Below are 16,251 nucleotides of genomic sequence, written 5' to 3' on the forward strand. Positions count from 1 at the left end.
TAGAGAAATTATTATATACTGGACATGGGAATAGGAACGGTTTCCTAAATCAGGGTTGGCAAATAGTCTTTAGTTCAAACTAAAAGCCATCACTTCTGCAACCATTATGTGTCAAGCATAAGCTATACGAGATGAAAGATAAAGCAATATAGCAAATTTATTCATAATTCAGCAATATGAGATTATGAGAAGGAGCATATTCCTGTGTGCCCACTCTGAGATCACAGGAGACATCCATTGTCCTCTTGAGGAAAATAGTGAGAGGTGTTTACCTGAAGGCTCCTGGTTTGTGCTCCCTCATACCTGGGGAGAGGGAGCTGCTGCGGCCCTTTCCAGTGGAAGTTATATACCCTGTAGTGTCCTTATCTCTATTCCTTTAAGCGCCTCCAGCATTTTGGAAGCATAGAAAAAAGAAACAACATTCCTGGCATCATGGGGCCATTGATGAATAAGAATGTCTATAAGAAGGCATGCATCTTTGCACTGTATACATTTCCAAACCTTTTAGAAATGTATCTAAGAACTTCTTAGTTCCCCTCCATGGTTACTGGATCTACAAACTTGGAATTTCCCCATTGGCCCTCTGATTGTATTTGGAGTCTGTTCTTCATCTTGTGGATCCTCTGGGATCTGTCTTGAACTACTGGAACATTTTGCTCCCACAGCTGTTGGAAGTGACCCATTAAGGTAGCCAGAGTCAGTCACTCCACATCGTAAGGGCAAGACCAAAAGGGGTGAAAGAAATGGAAGTCATGGTTAGTAAGCGACTGACCTCATTCTGCAGGAATTCTTTCTGGAAAGAGCAGTAGAATGTTGTGACAGGCGGTAAGTCATCTGTAAGAATGTTTACCGTGCAATTCTAGCAAAAGAAATGGCTCAAGAAACTTCCTGGGTAACACAAATAGAGTCTGCTCAGAGGCCCCAAAGGAGAGTGACTGGAAAACTTTAGCCTTGTGAGGGAGGCTGTCTACTCCTGTGTTGGAGTCAGCTGGAGCTGCAGCAGCACTTGAGCTATCTAAACTGCTAGGATGGTGTTTATAAAAGAATCTTTTCATTATTGAGTCAATGTTGCTAAAACAGCCAGCCATGGGATGTATGGGAAAGAAGTGCAGAGCAAGCTGTTATTTATTGAACGTGTAGTTAGGAATTACTATTTCCATTTTATGGAGGCTTAAATCGATTGAGGAATTTGCCTGAGTTCACAAAGTTTGTTAAGCTCCAGACTCTGGGTTTAGACCCATGTGTGTCTGACTCCAAATCCTTCATGGTTGGCTTTTGTGAGAGCAGGGTTATGCATTGTACACATTTTTCTTCCTCCATTGCACCATTCACTGTCCTAGGTATATAGAATCCTGGAACACAGGAGTGGAAGGACTTTTAGGCATCCCATGGTCTAATCTTCTCATGGTACAGATGAGAATGGACTCAGAGAAGGGAAGGGCCTTGCTCATACTCACACAAAGGCTAGGGCCAGAATAGATGCTGCCTGACCCTCAGTTCAGGATGCTCACTCTGACGAGGCCCGTCACTTCACATGGATAGTTAAGGTATTTTGCTGGTTGGTGAAAAATAATTTAACGTATGGCAGAACCATCTCTCCTTCTTCTAGGCAAGCCATTGCTAAATTTCAAGTCCTTTTTTGTCCCACAGCTCCTTTTCTGGTTAATTATTATCATCATTTGGTCTATAAAACCTTTCACATTCATTTCAGTGAATAACACTGCTGCAGGAGACATTGCAGATGCAGAGATAAATCAGTCCTGGTTCATGAGCTTCAGGAACTTAGGAGCAAGTTGGAGAGTCAGATATGAGAACAGCTTGGTTTCATACATTATTATACAATCATATGTAATATATAGCTGGGGGGCTATAGAAGGGAATATGAAGAGACCTACCCCAATCTGGGAAATTAGAGGAGTCTTCCTGTCTTCCTGGAGGATTAATTGATTAAAGTGACTCATTATTTCATTCCTACAACAAATATTTAACAGATACCTCTTCCGTGTCAGATACTCTTCCAGATATTGAGGCACGCAACACTAAGAAAGCAAAAATATTCCTCACCTTCATGGGAGAAATGCAACAAGTGTAATTAAACAAAACATTATTCAAATTTGCAGCAGTGACAGGCCTATAACAAGGCAAAGGTCTACAGACTAATCAATATTAGAGTTGAGGATTTATTTTTACAGAGGTGGCCAGGGAAGCCCTCTTCAAGGGGAAGTCTTTTGATCAGAGAACTAAAGAAAGCGACAGTGAAGAACCTTGCAAATATCTGTTTCCCAGGCAGAGTAAAAAACAGGACCAATGTCTTGAGTCAGGAACCAGTTTGATGTATTTGAAAAAGAGCAAAAGCCGGGCGCCTGTAGTCCCAGCTACTCGGGAGGCTGAGGCAGGAGAATAGCGTGAACCCGGGAGATGGGGCTCCAGTGAGCCAAGATAGCGCCACTGCACTCCAGCCTGAGCGACAGAGTAAGACTCCGTCTCAGAAAGAAAGAAAGAGAGAAAGAGAGAAAGATAGAAAGAAAGAAAGAAAGAAAGAAAGAAAGAAAGAAAGAAAGAAAGAAAGAAAGAAAGAGCGAGCAAAAGCTAGTATGGGTGGAGCAGAGTTATTGAGGGTTACTGCAGGAGGAGATGGAGATACAGACATAGACAATGACCAGATTGCAGATGTTGTGCAAGTCACAGGTGAGTAGGGCTTGTCAATAATTTCCTGCCTGGTCAGCATTGCTGGCAATACTATGGCATCAATGCATAGAGACAGACAAAGCTAATAGCAAATGAATCATTCTGATCACGCATCTTGAGATGCTGCTATGGATTACGATTAATGCGTTCCTGTCCACAAGGCCAGATTCCATTAAAGCATCTTTTTGGAAAATGCAGCGAGCTCTCCTGGCCCCAACACTCCCACCCACCCCATCACACATCCTACATTCATCATCTCTTGCTCTGGTTCTTTGTCATGTTGCTAACATCCCTTGATGGAGATGGTGCAACTCCAAGTAAAACTGTCTCCATAAATATTTAGACTGAATAGAAAATGTGCCAAAGATGCAAATAATCTGTCCAGAGGGATAACAGACCTTTCTCTTTGTTGTTTTCCTCAGGCTTGTAATTTAATTCATGGATACATGTCTTTGAATAATACATAACTATCAATTTACCTAAAAGAGTCCCATAGGAACCTTAGCCTCTTCATCCTTCTACTATGTCCCTCGTGGCATTTTCTTCTTATGCTGCAGTATACATTTCTCTGCTTTTCTTTTATCCCTTTCTTTCTTCTTTATTCATGTGTTTTTGATCATATACTGTGTGTCAGGCTCTGTTAAGCTCATCTGTGCAGAGTCTATACTCACTGCCTGTCCTCCTCTCATAGTGACTTGTCAATTCATTTTCATTAGCCCTCTCCCTCCACCCTCCTTTCCTGAGTCTGTTCCCACTGAGGTCAACCCAGTGTTCATATTACCGAACCCAGTGACCATCTTTCTGTTTCTTCTTTTACCAGATCTCTTCACTGAAATAGGTAATGTTAATTAGTCTTGGCTGGAGCGCAAGTCTCCTTTGACATCTATTTGTACTGTTCCTCTGCTTGGACTATTCTGTCTATTCCTTCTCTGTACCTTAAATTTTTGGCTTCTTGTGGGTTGGGTTTTTGGTATTCTTCTTTGTCTGGCACCATCCTCCCTTGCCATTGTGCCCTCATTCAGGCCTGGGCTTTGACTCTAATAGCTTCTGAATCTCTATGCTCTGCCTGTATTGGATAGCTGGCTGGCTGTGGGCATGGGCTGCTAGGTCTGAGACAACTCACCCTGTCATCTGATAAGTGGGTTTTAATGTGACCCTTGTTGTACCTCCTTATTTCTATTTCAGTCTCATTTACTGCTTCCTCTTTACCTGTTTTCAAGTCTTCCTACTAGATATTTCCTTAAGAAGGCAGAGAAACCGTGCTCTCTTAGTAATTGCAAATTGAAATGATTCCTCTTGAATATTTGATGATGACATATTTTGACTTGATTTAGCTTTTTCAATCTTACGGGAATTGTAAAGCCGAAGGAATGTTTAAACTCCTTCCAGCTGCTGGTTTTATGTAAAGAGCTCTTTTCTAGACCTGGGGATATGAGGGACTCTTATATTCTCCTTTAATCAAATCAATTTAGACTGAAAAGAAGGCCAAGTTGACAGTCAGCATTTTACTGCTGGCTGTGCATTCATATATATATGGATGCTTAGAAAAGTGAAATGCTAGTGATATATATACATATATATGCACATATATATATATATATTTCTGCTTTACTAGATGAGAGGAGTTGCTTGATTTTAAGGGCTCTCAATCAACAGGCATCAAATGAACTTACAGCTTGCAAAAATATAAAGTGCTCAAGGCTCTACAAAGGTAAGGGGGCACAAACGTTTCAGTTGTCTACAGGTATTATCATCTGAAATTGACATATGAAGAAAGAAGGTCAGAGAAGGAATGTGACATGCCCAAGGCAATCCAACTGAAAAAATAGCCAACGTGGACAATAATCCTAGTTTATAGCTTCTAATGCAATGACTTGCCAGCACCCAGCATACCAGAAGATAATAAGCCCATTGATTTTCTTTAGTGAAGATTGCAAATTGTTTAAATCAGAGCACATGTGCAAAGTCCAGGGTACTAGTTGAATTAGTTCAATACTTCCATAATTTGAAAGCTAACAATTATAAGAATTATTGTCCTTATCCAACTGTTTCTTATATTGTTTCACTGTTGGTTAATACATTGAAAATTATGAAATCTTGTTTTTGGTTGGAAGAGTGGTATAACTTCTCTTAGGAATTATACTACTAGTATCCTAGTGAATTATCAATTCCTACACTTAATGAAGCACAATTACAATAGCATTGTTTTTCTCTATTTTTTTTGACAATAAATCAGTAAGTACTGCAGGACTACATCCTGCTAAAACTTAATAGTTGATATGGAAGGGAACTTACTCCTTATTCCATGTAGAGAGACATTGTAGAGTCCCTGGAAATGCTGGCTCTCCTCCCTCTTCTCATCTGTCCCCAGCAGGGGAGAAATGAGTTTATGTATTCAATTGATGAGTTTAGGAGCTGCTAAATATACTTAGCTCAATGCTCTTAGTGTGGTCCCAGGACCAGCAGCATTAACAGCATGAAGCAACATGTTAGAAATGCAGATTCTCAGGCCCCACTCCAGCCTCCTGAATCAGAAACTCTGGAGATGGGCCCAGCCATCTGTGTGTTAACAAGCCCACCATATAGTTCTGATGACCATTTGAATGTGAGAACCACTAGTTAGCTGTTTCCTTCACCCTCTCTGGACCTGCCTGCTCATGGAGAGGCTGTGTTTGTTTTCTGCAATGTGGTTAAAAAAAGGGTCTGCCTGGTGGAGCTGGGGAAGGACATGCAGTTATGCAGTGCTGTCCTTTAATAGGTGTTCCTGTATGCTAATTTTAGGTGCAGTGTTGGAAAACCCATGCCTTCACATACCTAAACCATGCTCTCCAACCAAACCTTACCTAATAAAGATGACATTTTAATTCCCTTGTTTGAATATGACTCTAATTTCAAAGTATGAAGTTGGTTCTGACTTTGTGGGTGGGAAGAGGATGTGGTATCTAAATGTGGGGCCCTTAAAATTACCATCATAGCCAATTACTTTTCTTTATGATCATATGTCAGGTACATTCTAAAGATGGAAGGAGCTTTGGGGTGGTCTAGTTCACTTTATAGTTGCTGGTAACTGGAGCCCAGAAAGGGGAAGGCATTTTCTCAATGTCACTCAGAAAGTAGCTGGAGATAGCAGGCTCCCAGTCCTGGGCTCAGACCAACACATCCAGCGAACACAACCATGGTGCACTTTAACCAGTTCCAAATTGAAACAGAGGAAATGCATATTTGCAGCAATTTATCTCATTACATTGAAGATTTCCTAATTTACATTTCTGCCTGGTAAATATGGATGCCTCTGTATCTACCTCATGGCTCCCTGGTGAATATGGCCTTTCTCAATGTCAGATCCTTGTATTCCTGCCCCAGCTTCTTACATCCAACTTTCTTGACAGGAACTGAAAATGAATTGCAGCTGTTCATCATCTCTGTGGAGGGGACCAATTTCTTAATCCTAAACTGAGCTCATCCCAGGGAAAACACGTAGTGCAACGAGGAAATCCTGTTAACTATGACGCTAAACTAATCCTTGTTTTTTTTTTTAGTCATTTTTATTTTCAGTCTACAGTCTAATTATTTCCCCAAATTGGGTTACTTGATCATCTGCCAAAGACAGTTTCTATTCATTAACAAATGTCGGCCTTTAGAATTGTATTTTCACCAATCTAATTTTCATTGGCATTATGCTTTTCTGTTTTCTGACTCCTCTTATTGGTTGTCTACTTGTATGCATTTTTCATGTTCAAAAGTTTTATAGCAGTTCCTCCTCACTTTGATGCTAGGGACCAACCAATTTACCTCTACTTTTATGGCTTGATATTGCCAGCTAATCTTTATTGGGTAATTACTATAGCAAGAAAAAAATGTGAAGTGTTTTATATGTGTTAGCTTAACTGATTCTCACTGCAATCTATGAAGTAGGTACTGTTAAAATGTCTATTTTTTAGATATTTAGATAACACCTGAGACACAGTGAAGCTGTGTAACCTTTCTAAGATTACCCAACCAGCAAGTGGTGGAGCCAACATTTGAGCTCTGATTATCAGAGCCCATAAATTGCCCATTAACCCTGCATTATACTATGATCTCCACTCACAGTGGTCTGGAAAATACCTTTGTATTACCTTTATATTATACTTTCCTTTTTTTTTTTTTTTTTTTTTTTTTTTGACAGCGTCTCGCACTGTCACCCGGGCTGGAGTGCAGTGACGCGATCTCGGCTCACTGCAACCTCTGCCTCCTGGGTTCACGTGATTTTCCTGCCTCAGCCTCCCAAGTAGCTGGGATTACAGGCACTCGCCACCACACCCAGCTAGTTTTTTGTATTTTTAGTAGAGACAGGGTTTCACTATGTTGGCCAGACAGGTCTTGAACTCCTGACCTCATGATTCGCCCATCTCAGCCTCCCGAAGTGCTGGGATTACAGGCAAGAGCCACCGTGCCCGGTCTATACTTTCTTGAAACACCATTCCTTTCTTTGTTCAGGATCTACTGTGGCAAGCATTTGAGCTCAGGTCATGGGTCTCCAAGACCATTTTATACAACGATATATGTGATGGTGTTCCGGGATGGAACACCAGTTGGCAGGTGGGGGAGGGATCACTGGGGTAGGGGACAGTGTAATTGACAGCCTTCGTAGAAGCCAAGCAAGTGGCACATTTAATTCAAGTTCAGTAGCAAGGGCAAAAATCTAATGATTCTTTGGGAAATGCTTAGGTGTTTTCTAGTAGTGTACAACAACTAAAACTTATCCCCATAGACAACTCTTGGGTCTGAAGAGATACATCAATACAGAATATGTGGTAGACCCTAGAGATCCTACTGCTCACCCTGTGTTCCAGATTGGCCCCAGGTCATAGGAAGGTCCCTGGAAGTCCACAGAAAGGATTCTCAAGTTCTCGTAGGGGGAAGTTTCAAATGTATGCAATCCAGAGAAAATGGATTCATTGGGGACACCTACAGAAATCAAAGATCTAGGCAGAATTTGCTCCTAGGATCTAAGAAGTGTACGGATAATAAAACTAGCTGTTTATAGAAAATTTATGTAACTTGTTTCACTGATCCAGGCAGAATGGATCAAGAGTTTGTGTTCTGACATACAGACTGAACTTTAGGAGGGATATAATGACTGAGTTGAATCCTGAAATGTTAGTAGGAGTTAAACAATGAAGGAAGATGGTAAAGGTTGGTGTTCCAAAAATTAACAACTTATTTCCTGATATCAGATAGGATGTGTTTGGTTGCCAGTGACAGAAAATCTGACTAGCAATGGGAAAAACAACTCTGAGTTTATTTTTTTCACTTATTAAGAAATCTGGCTCTAACAATATCAAAGTTGGTATCTGTATTTGATTTTATTTTTCATGATCGTCTCATTTGTCTGTCACAGTTTTGGACATTTCACTCTAATCAGGAGGAAGGGGGGTGAATGGCATTACCTACACTCAATCCTTTTTATCAGAAAAGGAAAGATTTTTTCAAAATACCCAGAAAATTTCCACTTGTTCAGGCCCAAAGAATGTAGCCATTCTTGGTTGCTTTTCTAGCTTCTATAGAAGGGATTGGTGAAGGAGAATGCCACCAGGACTGTGTGTAAGGTTAGGTTAGCCAACTGACAGTCTTCCATCACCCCTGCCATCCTGGAAGATTTATGAAGGCAGAGTTGATATTTGCTCTTTCTTTTTTTCTTCTTAGCATAGAGCACAGTGTCATGCCCAAAGAAGGGATAACACAAAACATTCATTGCAAGAATAAATAAATTGAGTTAATCTCAACAGGCATTTATTATGCAGTGTGATCTGTATGCCAGGAACTGTATAGGTACAGATCAAGGAACATAGAGCCCTGGGACCATTGGACAGATACTCAACATATACATGTTCCAATATGCCATGGTACATGTTAGGACATAGAAACACATAGGGGACTCTTCCAGTGAACCCAGAGTGGGAACACATGGTCCATGTTAGAGGGTTGAAGAAGGAAAGCAAAAAGGGAGTCAGTCAGGATAGTTTCAGTTATGCTTAGGTAACAAATGATCACTAAACCTTTATATGCAACCACAACTTTCATCTCCCTACTGTGCTATGTGGCCATGTTGCTTATCTGTGGCTCTGTTCTGCTTCAGTCTCTGCCTAGGGCCCAAATTGACTGAGCAGGCTCTATCTGGAACTCAGTCAGATGAACCAGAGAATATAGCAACCACACGTTGACTCTTAGAAGCGTCTTCCTAGAAGTGATGCACATCACTTCTGCTTATGCTTCCTTGGCCAAAACAAGTCCTGTGACTCCACCAGAAGTGAACAGGATGAAGATATGTAATCTTCCATGTGAGAGTCACAGGATAGGTGATCAGTAATATCGTCTACTACAAATGGCCAAGACAGGGCCTAACTGGTGGTGCTCTCTGCTCCTTCTGGTTTACCTCCCCGTCTTTCTCCTTTCCCTAGTGACCAACTGTCAACCTCACTTAGTGTGGGAGAGCTGTGAGCTGAGCTGAGTCGCCAGGGATGAGTTGGAGGAGCCAGAAGACTGACTTCATCTCCACCTGGTCCAGGAAGGGAGACTGAGGGAAGGCGCCTGGATCCAGAGCTGGAAAGATCTTGGCAGGATGTAGCTTTTTAGGAGGTAGAAAGATGAATTTCACCATCTGCCTCTTTCCTAATGTTGGGAGGGGTGTTCTCCCAGGATATAGAGGCTGGTGGCCCACATTCCTGAGATATCCTTGTCAGCCAGCACTGGCTCAGCACATGTCAATTGTGAAGAACGATTCCTGGCATGTGTGGGGCTTGGCATCTACAGGGGCCAGTAAGGGAGTGAACCAGGGACAGGGACAATGACCAGAATCCTCACTTGTTGTCAGTGGAAATAAACACACATAAATTTGTCTTTAGCACATGAAGACCGAGGATAAGACCAGCTCGACCTGCCTATATGGAGCTTTGGGTGAGAGATCATCTTAGATTTTTCTGCCACCTTAAGGTATTTCAAACTCCCTTACCTTAACCCTGCCTGCCAACTGTGTTTGTGGAGCCTTCATTCAAATCCTCCTTTAAAACACTATTTGGAAAATAAGTTTTAAGATCAATTGTTCTTAAGATACAAACTCAGGCTTCTATCTGTAGGCACCAAAAATTATGCTCTCGACTTCCAGCATGGAGGTAGTTAGAATACCTGTTAAGAATACATGCAATTGGCCAGGCACGGTGGCTCATGCCTGTAATCCCACCACTTTGGGAGGCCGAGGTGGGTGGATCACAAGGTCAGGAGTTTGAGACCAGCCTGGCCTATATGGTGAAACCCCCGTCTCTACTAAATATACAAAAATCAGCCAGGCGTGGTGGTGGGCACCTGTAGTCCCAGCTACTTGGGAGGCTGAAGCAGGAGAATTGCTTGAACCCGGGAAACAGAGGTTGCAGTGAGCCAAGATCGCACCACTGCACTCTAGTCTGGGGGACAGGGTGAGACTCTGTCTCCAAAAAAACAAAACAAAAGAAAACAAAAAACCATGAAATTTAGTTTTATTTTTGGCTCTGAAGTTTTCTTGGACCATCAGGCACTCATTAACTTCTCTGAGTCTCATTTTTCCCATCTGTTGAAAGGAGATGCTGATCATAGCTCTCCTGCTTACATTAAAGGACTACTGGGGGAATCCTGTGAGAGCCTTTACTTACTGAACATCTACTGTAAAGTAGACATTGGCCTTTAAGACAAGTGGGAACACATCGTCATTTATAAGATTTATGCAAAGTAAATAAAAGAAATTTTTATTGTTGTAGTTATTCTATTGGAGAAAATTAAAGTTGGGTACACAATTATGGATGGTATACCTCATTAATTCTTGCATCTGAATCTCTGCTTATGTCTTCAGAATGTTTGTAATAATCTCCAATTGTCCATTTTGGACCATGAATCTTTTGAAGTTGAAATTATCTTTTCTTATGTTGGCAGTGTTTCTCACCTGGATTATGGCAGTGTCCTCTTATCTCGCCTCTCTGCCCTCAGTCTCAGCTGATCTAATCCACTCTATGCATAGCAGACAAATAAAAAGATATTTCACTTCTGCTGAAAATCCTTCCACTGCTTTATGCTCTTCTGAGACATCCACATTTTTAGACTCTCTTTAGAGAATCTTTAAATCCTTACCTCTGATGGTTTCTCCAGGCATATCTCTTGACACATCTCTTCCTACCCCAATAATATAGTCATGTGCATTCCCACGCAGAAGCCAAAAATCAATATTGGAGTCTCTCTGAAATGCCTGAATCCTTAATGAGGTCCCAGCACCTTGGACTTTTGCATATTTTTGGCTAGAACATCTTTGTTCCTGTGACTTCCCACTTAGGTTCAACTCCAACATAGCTCTCAGATTTCAACTTGAAAGTTCCTTCGCTTCCTCTGGGGAATCTTGCATGATATTCCTTTTTTCCTTCCTAGCTCATATCAAACCTGACATCTAGTAATAGTAGTTGCTATTAGGCAGTGTCTGTTTCATTTTTAGGTGGCTACTAGACTTTGAGCTTTTTGAAGACAGGGATTGAATCTCACTTATATTCTCTTTTCTTGAATTATTTCCTTTCTTCCATAAATAGTACATGATTTTCCACTTTGGGCCAGGCACAGTGTTCTTAAAGTGCTCATATCTTCATGCCTAATATGGTGCCTGGTACAAAGCAAGCAATAAACATGAATGATGGAATGAGTCAACCAGTGAATCAAAGGTTTAGTTCAAACAAGTTAAGCCATCCCTATGATCTAGGAGCTTCAAGAGGATCAACACATTTTCTAACTTTTGCTTTTTACTATATTCTAGTTCCTTTTTTGTTTCACCCTCTGACAGAGAGACAGCTGAGTGGGAACAGGCTGCCACATTTTTGTAGAATATATCATCCGACTGGTGAATCACCCAGGCCCTTGATTTGGCTTACTATTTAACTTTTTTTTTTTTTTTTTTTTTTTTAAGATAGGCTGTCACTCTGTCAACCTAGGCTGGAGTGCAGTGGTGCAAATTTGGCCAGCAAGCCAGGGTAATTTTTATATATTGTGTAGAGACGGGGTCTCTCTTTGTTGTCCAAGCTGGTCTTGAATTCCTGGGTTCAAACAATCCTCCAGCCTCAGCCTCCCAAAGTGCTGGGGTAGGCACAAACCACCATACTCTGCCTATTTGACCTTTTTAACCTTCTTGTTAACTTGCTCTCCTGGGTAGTGGGAAGATCTTGGCTTGGAGTCCAAGGTTCTCTCACTTACAAGTGTCCTCTGTGCACCGTTGAGTATCCTTGTCCTCATCTGTAAAAAGGAGATGGTGATGCCTAGTCTTGTGAGAAACTACTTGAAAGATGTATTATAAGTACCTGGTTACTTGATATAGTCCTTGGCAAAGGGTGGATTCTCCAAAATTATATCTTCCTATTTATTTCATTCAACACCCACTCAGCCAGGATAAGACCATACCAGAGTAAGGAGGGGGACTATAAATAACAGCAAAAGGACAATATCTGCTGAGAAAGTAGGGAGCTAGAACACTGACTAAAGGAAAGTTTTCATATTACCCTGAGAAATGTTGGGCAAATCATTCATTGTTTTTTTGTTTGTTTGTTTGTTTTTTGAAACGGAGTCTCGCTCTGTCATCCAGGCTGGATTGTGCAGTGGTGCAACCTCAGCTCACTGCAACCTCTGCCTCCCGGGTTCAAGTGATTCTCCAGCCTCAGCCCCCTGAGTAGCTGGGATTACAGGCATGCGCCACCATGCTCAGCTAATTTTTTTTTTTTGAGATGGAGTCTTGCTCTGTCGCTCAGCCTGGAGTGCAGTGGTGTGATCTCGGCTCACTGCAACCTCTGCCTCCCCAGTTCAAGCGATTTTCCTGCCTCAGTCTCCTGAGTAAGCTGGGATTACAGGCGTGTACCACCACGGCCAGATAATTTTTGTATTTTTAGTAGAGATGGGGTTTCACCATGTTGGCCAGGCTTGTCTTGAACTCTTGACCTCAAATAATCCACCCACCTCAGCCTCCCAAAGTGCTGGGATTACAGGCATGAGCCACCGTGCCTGGCCTGGCTCATTGTTTTTATATATAAAACGTATATGTTTTCTTTTCTATGGGGGTGTAGTAATTACTAAATGAGAGAATGAATGTGAAGTCATTCTTCAAGGGATTGTCACATAGGGAAGCTTCAGTAGGTTTGGGTGACAGTTATATTATATGATCCATCTTCATTTCTATCAATTTGGTCAGCTAAACTGTACTTTTATTCTGAGATTCTTTAACTCTGACAGCTGGTCCAGACTGGCATAGATCCTGGGGACAATGACAGAGTCCAGATATCCCCATGGGCATGACTTGCAAATTATGTACTTTGACAGAATATGGTGAGGACAAGAACCAGACCATGCAGTGCTTTATTCTCACGCCAACTGCAGAGTCTAAATGTGTTTCCTGACACCTCAGAAACTTCTTGGGGGAGGGCATTCTATGCTAGGTGATGGGACATGCTGGGATTTTGTTGCTCTCCTTCCCTTGTGGGTCTTAATGGAAAAGCTAAGTCACCACCAACAGAGAAATAGCGGTGTCAGGCATTGTTGAAACTTTCCATGTATTCTCATGACACATCATTTCCAGTTATAAAAAGGATTGGAGGTGTTGGTCTCTGTTGGCTAATCGTAGTAAGAAGTCCCTTTTACTAGAATGCATTTTTTCATCACGGCGTCATGGTCAATGATCAACCATGTGAACTTGTGTAAGTTGTATAAACTTTTCAGTATCTTGACGTCTCTGTGGGAAAAGATGGAGGCCATATGTGAGAGAACAAGATCATGATTAGAGACATGGGAGAGAATTGGGCTCCAGAGTGCAGCTCCACTTCAGACCAGTGCATGGCATTGTACACATTACCTGAACTCTCTGAGCCTCAGTTTTCTCTCCTGCTAAACGGAACTGATGGTTGGTCCATTTTTATGGAGCCAATGTAAGGACTAAAAGCTATAATGCATGTAAAGTCCTTTGTCTGGCACACATTAAAGGATCAACCCACTTCTGCTACCATTATTATTAAGAACAAATACTTACTAAGAACCTACCATATTTAATATCACCTGAGTGCATTTTCATATTCAGTTCTCACAATGACACAAGGAGATGTTATCCTAATGTTGACCATGAAAAAAATTAGACCTGGAGGGTTCAAGTCACTTGCCCAAAGTCACATGGGTGTGAGTGGCAGAGTTGGAACTTAAACCAAGAATTATTTGATACCAAAACCTATTGAAGATCTTTCTACTGAAAGATACTGACTAGATGTCACCTTGCTTTCCCTGTCAAATGCTAATCAGAGGTCAATGACTAATCCAATAGAACTAATTAATTCTGAGTCAATAAATATTTACAAAGCCCCTCGTATTTGCCTAGTGCCATGGAGAGGAGAGCTACCATGGACAAAAGGATGGTCACTCAATCCTCGGTGATACAGGACTACTGTAAATGCCCCAGGAGGTCTTCCCTGGTTCCTAGGTTGATACCTTCTGAATCACTTATCTCTATTCACTGCCTTGTCAATAGTGGTTTACTTGACTGTTGCCTTGGGTGATACCTTGAGCTTATTTATTTATTTATTTTTGAGATGGAGTCTGGCTCTGTTGCCCAGGCTGGGGCGCAATGACGCGATCTTGGCTCACTGCAACCTCCACCTCCCGGGTTCAAGCGATTCTCCTGCCTTGGCAGCCTGAGTATCTGGGATCACAGGCATTTGCCACCACGCCTGGCTAATTTTTGTATTTTTAGTAGAGACAAGGTTTCACCATGTTGGCCAGGCTGGTCTCAAATTCCTGACCTCAAGTGATCCACCCGCCTCAGCCTTCCAAAGTGGTGGTATTACAGACGTGAGCCATCGTGCCCGGCCTCCTTGAGCTTCTTGAGAGAAGGCACTGGATCTTTCTTCTTTGCTGCTTTCTCTGCAACACACTGCCTGGTACATACCAAATGCCAGAATCTTATTGACAGGCTTGCAGGGAGGAATGAGCATCTACCTTGCTGGATAGATTGCTTCTATCCAGAGTGGTGATCCCTGGGGAGATGTTTTGCAGTTGGCCTTGTGGCAGATGGGTAACAAGTGCTGGATTCCAGAGAAATGATGCATTCATCAATTCCTGAGTTGTGTCTATAGTGCCATGCAGTGAGTTCCTCCTGCTCCTACTGCCATGGGCCTTGGGATGCACCTTGAGCAATGGCCCCACCTTGTCATGCTTCCTATGTGATAAGTTTCTTTTTGCAGCCAGATAGCTCTTTGACTCAATATTACGTCAGTATTATAAACTGAGTGATTGCGTTTTCCTTCCTCCAATCAACATGTTGAAGCCCTCCTTCCCAATATGATGATGGAATTAGGAGGTGGGGCCTTACAGAGGTAATTAGGATTAGATGAGATAATCAGGGTGAAACCCTTATGAATGGAATTAGTGTCCTTATAAGAGTCATGAGAAAGCTTGTTTTCACTTCTGCCATATGAGAACACAGAAAGAAGATGATCATCTGTGAACCAGAAAGTGGGCCTTCACGAAATTCTAGGTCTTGGAGTTTTTGATCTTAGACTTCCCTGACTCCAGACTGTGAGAAATAAATATTTTTTGTTTAAGCCACCCGGTTTATGGTATTTTTGTTATAGCAGCCCAAATGGACTAAGACACACAGAAACCTTCCTGTGGTCTCCTGGAAGACCATTATTATCCTGCAATTTTTCCAGGGCTGTCACAAATTTAGACTTCAGTGTGGTTCCAGAACTAGTGTGCAGAAATATAAGGCAAAGCTCATAACCATCCTCCAGTGTTCAGGCTCAGTATAAGTCCTCTAGGAAACCTTTGTGCCTTTCTTTGGACCTCCCCCACCATAGCCCTCACCATGCTATGATTAATTGCTCAATTATCTTTCTCTGTACATTGTCAGTCATTTTTAGCTTTAATTAGTTTGCCAGATAAACGTATCAGCTACAAGCCCTTAGAGGACTTAGAAGTCTGGAAACTTTGGAGAAACTGTTTCTAGGACTGGCAGTTTTTGATAGAGAACATAGGAAGTAGAAAGAAAATACCTGGGTAGTCTTTGGATATTCCCCAGCGAGGGTCTCTGAGACTGATATCATTGAGCAGCTTTATGAATTAGACTCAGGAGGAAAGGCTGGAGAAAATAAGTAAAACAAAGGGAAACTTTACTTACTTTTTTTGCCCATGAGCTAGTCATGAAAGGGGGAATCAAATGTGATCTAATCAAAGATGTTCTCTCTTGAGATCATAACTGTATGTGTGTATATATGTGTGTGTGTGTGTGTGTGTGTATGCACACATTTTTTTTGAGAGTCTCTCTGTCACCCAGGTTGGAGTGCAGTGGCATGATCTCGGCTCACTGCAACCTTTGCCTCCTGGGTTCAAGTGATTCTTGTGCCTTAGTACTGAGTAGTTGGGATTATAGGTGTGTGTCACCATACCTGGCTAATTTTTGGACATTTAGTAGAGATGGGGTTTTGCCATGTTGGCCATGCTGGTCTCAAATTCCTGGTCTCAAGTGATCCACCTGTCTCAGCCTCCCAA

Source organism: Chlorocebus sabaeus, chromosome 12 (genome assembly GCF_047675955.1).
Source record: "Chlorocebus sabaeus isolate Y175 chromosome 12, mChlSab1.0.hap1, whole genome shotgun sequence".
NCBI classification, from domain to species: Eukaryota; Metazoa; Chordata; class Mammalia; order Primates; family Cercopithecidae; genus Chlorocebus; species Chlorocebus sabaeus.